The sequence below is a fragment of the Monodelphis domestica genome, chromosome 6, assembly GCF_027887165.1.
Source record: "Monodelphis domestica isolate mMonDom1 chromosome 6, mMonDom1.pri, whole genome shotgun sequence".
Classification (NCBI taxonomy): Eukaryota; Metazoa; Chordata; class Mammalia; order Didelphimorphia; family Didelphidae; genus Monodelphis; species Monodelphis domestica.
In genome coordinates, this window is record NC_077232.1 from 26044111 (window position 1) to 26051128 (window position 7018).

General features: G+C 33.6%; 1 pseudogene; it reads right to left on the reverse strand.

Moving 5' to 3' along the window:
* Positions 1–5167: 5167 nt before the first annotated feature.
* Positions 5168–6134, reverse strand: LOC130455178 (vomeronasal type-1 receptor 4-like; annotated as a pseudogene).
* Positions 6135–7018: the final 884 nt, after the last annotated feature.

The following is a 7018-nucleotide window of genomic DNA, read 5'->3' on the forward strand; positions in this document are numbered from 1 at the left end:
TTTTTATTATATTGGCTCGTCCTATCCATGAGCAGTTAATGTTTTTCCAATTGCTCAAGTCTAGTTTTAGTTGTGTGGAGAGTGTTTTGTAGTTGTGTTCATATAGTTCCTGTGTTTGTCTTGGGAGGTAGATTCCTAGGTATTTTATTTTATCTAAGGTGATTTTGAATGGGATTTCTCTTTCTAGTTCTTGCTGCTGAGCTGTGTTGGAGATATATAGAAAAGCTGATGATTTATGTGGGTTTATTTTGTATCCTGCAACTTTGCTAAAGTTGTTGATTATTTCAATTAGCTTTTTGGTTGAATCTCTAGGATTCTTTAAGTAGACCATCATGTCATCCGCAAAGAGTGATAACTTGGTCTCCTCCTTGCCTATTTTGATGCCTTCAATTTCTTTTTCTCCTCTAATTGCTACTGAAAGTGTTTCTAGTACAATGTCAAATAGTAGAGGTGATAATGGGCATCCTTGTTTCACTCCTGATCTTATTGGGAATGCATCTAATTTATCCCCATTGCAGATGATATTAGCTGATGGTTTTAGATATATACTGTTTATTATTTTTAGAAATGACCCTTCTATTCCTATGCTTTCTAGTGTTTTTAATAGGAATGGGTGTTGTATTTTATCAAATGCTTTTTCTGCGTCTATTGAGATAATCATGTGGTTCTTGCTGGTTTGCTTGTTGATGTGGCCGATTATGTGGATGGTTTTCCTAATGTTGAACCAGCCCTGCATCCCTGGTATAAATCCTACTTGATCATGGTGAATGATCTTTCTGATCACTTGCTGGAGTATTTTTGCTAGTATCCTATTTAAGATTTTTGCATCTATATTCATTAGGGAGATTGGTCTATAGTTTTCTTTCTCTGTTTTTGACCTGCCTGGTTTTGGAATCTGTACCATGTTTGTGTCATAAAAGGAGTTTGGTAGTAGAACTCCCTCTTTGCTTATTATGTCAAATAGTTTGTATAGTATTGGGATTAACTTGCCCATTTATCAATTGGGGAATATCTTTAATTTTTGTACAATTGATTTAGCTCTTTAAAAATTTGAGTAATTGGACTTTTGTCAGAAGTTTTTGTTATGAAGTTTTTTCCCAATTTGTTGCTTCCCTTCTAATTTTGGTTGCACTGGTTTTGTTTGTACAAAAACTTAGTAATATAATATAATGAAAACTATTGTTTTATATTTTGTAATTTTTTCTAAGTCTTGCTTGGTCTTAAAATCTTTCCTTCCAAGGTTCCATGATTCATCATTCTCCTCCTTCTTCCTTTACCCCTCCTGGAACTGACAAGCAATTTTACTGGGTTATATGTAAATCATTGTTAAAATCCCATTTCCATGTTCCTTTATCATTAAAACCTTAATCATATCCATATCAAACTACAAGATCTATCATATGTTTTTCTTCTGCATTTCTGATCCCAAAGTTCTTTCTCTGCATGTGGATTGTGTTATTTCTCATAAATCCCTCTAGATTATCCTGGATCATTGCATTGCTGCTGGTAGAAAAGTCAATTACATTCAATTATACTATAGTATATCCATCTCTGTGTAAATGTTCTCCTGAATCTGTTCCTTTCACTTTACCCAATCTTGAAAGTCTTTCCAGTTCACGTAGAAATCTTCCAGGAGATTATTCCTTTCTGCACAATAGTTTTCCATCACCATCCGATGCCACAATTTATTCAGCCGTTCCCCAATCGATGGACACTCACCCATCTTCCAATTTTTTACAACCACAAAGAGCTTAGCTATTTTTGTACAAGTATTTTTCCTTATTATGTCTTTGGGTTACAAAACCAGTAGTGCTATGGCTGGATCACAGGGCAGACAGGCTTTTACTGCCCATTGGGCATAGTTCCAAATTAACATGCAGAACAGTTGTATTAATTCAGAATTCTACCTGCAATGTATTAATGTCTCAATTTTGCCATATCCGCTTGAACATTTATTACTTTCTTTTGCTGTAATATTGGCCAGTCTCCTAGGTGTGAGGTGGTAACTCAAAGCTGTTTTAATTTGTATTTCTCTTATCAGGAGGGATTTAGAACACTTTTACATGTGCTTATTGAGAGCTTTAATTTTTCAAGTCAAAATTGCCTATTCATAGCCCTTATGCAAGAGAATAATCCCCGTACACCATTATATCATTAATGTAATTTATCTATAAGAATGTTGCAAATAAAAATGGTCATAAATATTAATATAAGAAAGTTAAAGGGGGTAAATTACATAGGGTATCTTTTTACTGCTTGTAGTAGATAAGTCAGGAGCCTAATAACTTGTGGCTACTGAAGCTTCATTTAACTATTTTGAACCTCTGCAAGGATAACTCCTGGAGAGAGATGTATAAAACCTCCATTTAATAAGTATTGGAATGGTTTGTGGAAAGGTAAAGAAAGGTAAGGAAGGTTGAGGATTAGGATTGATTCCCTATTCCCAAAAGGGATCTAAATTTTTACCCACTCCCTTCTAGTTTGCCAGAACTTGCTTCTTGCTCTAGGAACTTAAGCCTCCTTAAAACTATCACTAAAAACCTGATTAGATTATATCTTTATAGTTACTTAACACTTCTTTGTTAAGTTCACCTTTTGTTAGTTACTGAACCTTTTTGTGATTAATTTAACCTTTATAGTTACTTAATATCTTTTTGTATTATGATTTTAAAATAGACTTAACTTAAAGTTCTAGCTTCACTACAAGGTAAGAGTTAAATACCTTCATTGTTCAATAAGTTGATTACAAACTCATTTTCCCATAAAGTATGGTCTAAGTAGGGAGGAGTAATTTAGTTAAAAATCCCCCTGATTTTGTTAGACTAAGTATCTTCATTGTTAAAATCAGGAAATAGCTATATCCAATATTCACATTCTCTCTTACTCTATTCTGTTGATTTCCCCTACAAACTTATTCCAGAAACACTAACCAGTTCTTCTCCTTCACCTGCCACTGGGATTTTTCAGTGTTCCAAGGAACAGAAATGCCAACCTCCACCTAGGAAAAAAAACCTCCAGGAGTCCTTGGCAGTTAGAAAACCAACTGACTCAGGCTACCCAGAATTCCAACCAGCAACCTTCCCAAGATTCTGTCTGGCCTTAAAGAAACCCTATTCACTATTCTTTACCCTTTTCTTAGCTGCTAAAATGCCAATTAATCCAAAGGGTCCTCATTAGCCCTATGGCTTAATTAATCCTAATAATATGGAGATTAGATTTTAATATTATCAGTTGTCTTAAGATAATCATGATTGTAATTTTAAGATAATTAGCATAAGCCATGATTTTAGCAGGCTTTTGTGAATATTTTGGCATAAGTATTAAGATTTGGTATTAAGGAAATAATTGCTTTTGCATAAGCAATAGTGATAGCCCCACCCTTCAACATTGCTATATCAGGCACCCTCACTTGTGATCCATTATATGTCAGGATGACTGACCCTTAGTTTAGACCTGGGTACTGCCTGATACCCTCCACTCTTCTCTTATGCATCATCATCCCAAGCATATTCATTTCCCTCATTTTATCAAGTGATTAAATCATTTTCAAATGATTTCATCTACCCAAGAGAAGTATTTCCTGATTTCTTCAACGAATCCATATCACTCTATTGTTGTTACTAACCTGAACTATTTTCCTACTGTTATAAAAGTTTCCTAATTCTTTGGGGAATGAAAGGAGGCTTTTCTCAGTGCTCAGGGTACTCTAATCATGACCAGGAATCCAGATTTGTTATGGTACTCCCCCCCTCTCAAACTAAACCTAACTTTCTTTGTGGTTGGATATTTTTGTAATCATTTCTGTGCCTGTGGTTAGAAAAGAAAGCAACCCTTGACCATTTGTGGATTGGGGAATGGTTTGATTTTTTTGTAAATTTGACTTGGTCCTTATATATTTGGGAAAAAAAAAACCTCCGTCATAGAGCTTTGTTATTAAAATGTTCTCATATTTTCGTTACATTAATTTTTTCACAAAACTTTTTTAATTTGAAACAAAGTCATTCATTTTACAATTTGCAATTATCTCCACCTCTTGCTTGGTCTTAAATTCCCTCCTTTCCCACCAGACTGATAGGTATACTATTCTATGTTCACCTGATTTATTTATGATTAATCTCTTTATATTTGAGTAATTGAAACATTTTGAAATTTTCTTGGTATAGTGTGTGAGATGTTGATCTAAACCTAATCTCTAAAATATTGTTTTCCAGTTTTGCCAGCAGTTCTTGTCAAATAATGGGTTCCTTTCCAAAAAGCTGGGATCTTTGTGTTTATAGAATACTAACTTGCTAAGGTCATTTATCCCTAGTCTATTCCATTGATCTAACTTTCTGTGTATTAGCCAAAATAATAATTTTTGATGACCACTGATTTATACTAGAGTTGAAGTTCTTCTACTGCTAAGCCCCCACCATTCACATTAGTTTTTTTCATTTCCTGTGATCTTTTTGACCTCTTGATCATCCAGATGATTTTAATTTTTTCTAACTCTTTAAAAACATTTTTGTTATTTGATAGATATGACAATGAATAAGTAGATTAATTTGGGTAGAATTGTCATTTTTATTATTTTATCTCATCCTAACCATGATCTATTTTTCAATTTATTTAGCTGTAGTTTTAATTGTATGAAAAGTGTTTTGTAGTTGTGTTCATATAATTCCTGTGTTTATCTTGGAAGATAAATTAATGCATTATAATATTTAACAAATTGAATTAAGGTTTTCAAAACAATGGCTTAATTAACCCCATGTTTATTTATTTGAATTTGTGTGAGAGTTAAATTTTTAAAATGTTATTTTGAAATCTAAACTGAAATCATACTGCAAAATCAAAACTGCAAAGTATTTTTTCCCTTTCTTTCTTACTCATTTTTTGTACAGTTAATGTTAGACAATTTCTGAATCTAATGAACTTATTTTCTCTTGGAAAGTAGTCCTATATGTATGTTGTCCTGCTGAGAACATATTAAAATGTATCACTTCTAGCGTCTTTTTCTTATTCAGTCGAGACTCCCTCTCTGAGATCAGATATGCTGAAATGTAACAATCTGAAAATATTAAGTTGATCCTTTTCTACTTTTTTTTCAGAATAAGAAGTTTTGTTTAAGTCAGATACAGGTTATTTTTTTCTTCAAAATTCTTTGACTCTACAATTTTATACATATTCATTCTGTGTTCTTAGATGAATGTTTATAAGACTTTTTCATTCTATTGAAAGCATTACAATTAATGGCATTCTTTGAGTCACTACTCATTAAAATAAAAGGACTGATTGTTGGATAAATTAAACTAAAAAATGCGGATATATTTACCACCCATTGCTTTGCATCTTTAGAATTATCCATCACAATAATAAAGATGGAACTGAGTGAATAAAAACATACAAAGATGCTCATGAGACACAAGATGAATTTGGTGGCTCTGATCTCTGCTGAGGCACTAGGATTGAGACTGGTGTGATGAATGTGTTGAACTTGCCAGTGGTGTCTGTACAAAATAAGAACCATGTAGCCACTCGTAATGGACATGAGTCCCACAAACACTGCATCAAAAAAGGTCTTTCAGATTACAATTTTTAGGGTTCTCATAGCATAAATGTCAACAGAGCAAAAGCCTAGGTTCCTTGTCAGCTGACTGTTGTTGATACTTCTAGGAGCACCTACATGCAGAGGCACCACTAAATCTATCAACAGATTGAATACCCATATGAAAGCACAGGCTGGTACAATGCTCTTTAGCACACTGGTTTTGAGCTTTGCCCAATGTGGACCACAAGAAGTGATGGTGATAGCTTGGAAGACACTCAGAAGGCAAGTAGTGCAAAGAGAAGTGCCCCGTGATACTCTTTGAACATAAATTATGATTTTACATTCAATGTCATTCATGAAATTTTTCTGATTGCAAGCCTCCATTGCCCATGGAATTCCCCTGAAAAGCATCATCAGAATGTTAGAAAAGACCAAATTAATGCAAATTTTATCAATGAGTTTTATCCTTTGATTAATGATTATCTTAAAGCTGTATAGATAAAGGAGAAAACAATTCCCAAAGAGTCCAATTATAGTCTGAAATTTGTACAAAATGCACATGATACCATCATGAAATTGCATTCCTTATGATTTTGTCCAGAAAACAAAATGGTAGTCAGACAACCAGAGACCTGCAAAGGAAGAAAGACAAATATGTTATTAAATTCAAATTCAAATGAAATTCCACACACTCCTAGGCAGTCAAATTACCTTTAGTAAGTCTTGTTTGAAATTTACAGATATACTTTTTAAAAATACTTTTCTTATAGACAACCAGAAGGCTCAGTGGAATGAGAGCTAATTTAAGAGATGAGAGATCCTAGCTTTAAATCTGATTTCAGATTTCCTTGGCACATAACCTTAGGACAAAGGCACTTAACCCCCATTTCCAACATTAATCACTCTTCTGCCTTGGAACCAACACACAGTGTATTGATTCTAAAATGGAAGGTAAGAATTTTAAAAACTCTTTGAGTCATATCAATTTTTTTTTAGTTTAATGAAGCAAGTTTATTATCCTTATGGACTGTAAAACAGTTCTACTTGGTATTGGGACACTAATACACTGTTGGTGGAGCTGTGAATTGATCCAACCATTCTGGAATGCAATTTAGAATTATGCCCAAAGGGCTTTAAAAGACTGCATACCCCTTTATCCAGCAAAATGACTACTAAGTTTCTACCCCAAAGAGATAATAATAAAATATACATATAAAAAAATATACTCATGTTCTTTTTGGTGGCAAATGAAGAGTTTCCCTTTGATTGGGGAATGGCTGAATAAATTGTGGTGCATGATGGTGATGGAATGCTATTGTGCAATGAAGAATGTTAAATTGCGTGTTTCTATATGAGCTGGAAAAATCTCCATGAAAAGATATAGAGGGAAATGTGCAGAACAAGGGGGACATTGTTCACAGAAACTGAAATATTATGTCATGATTCTATATGAACCTGTTTGCTACTAATAGCAATGCAATGATCCAG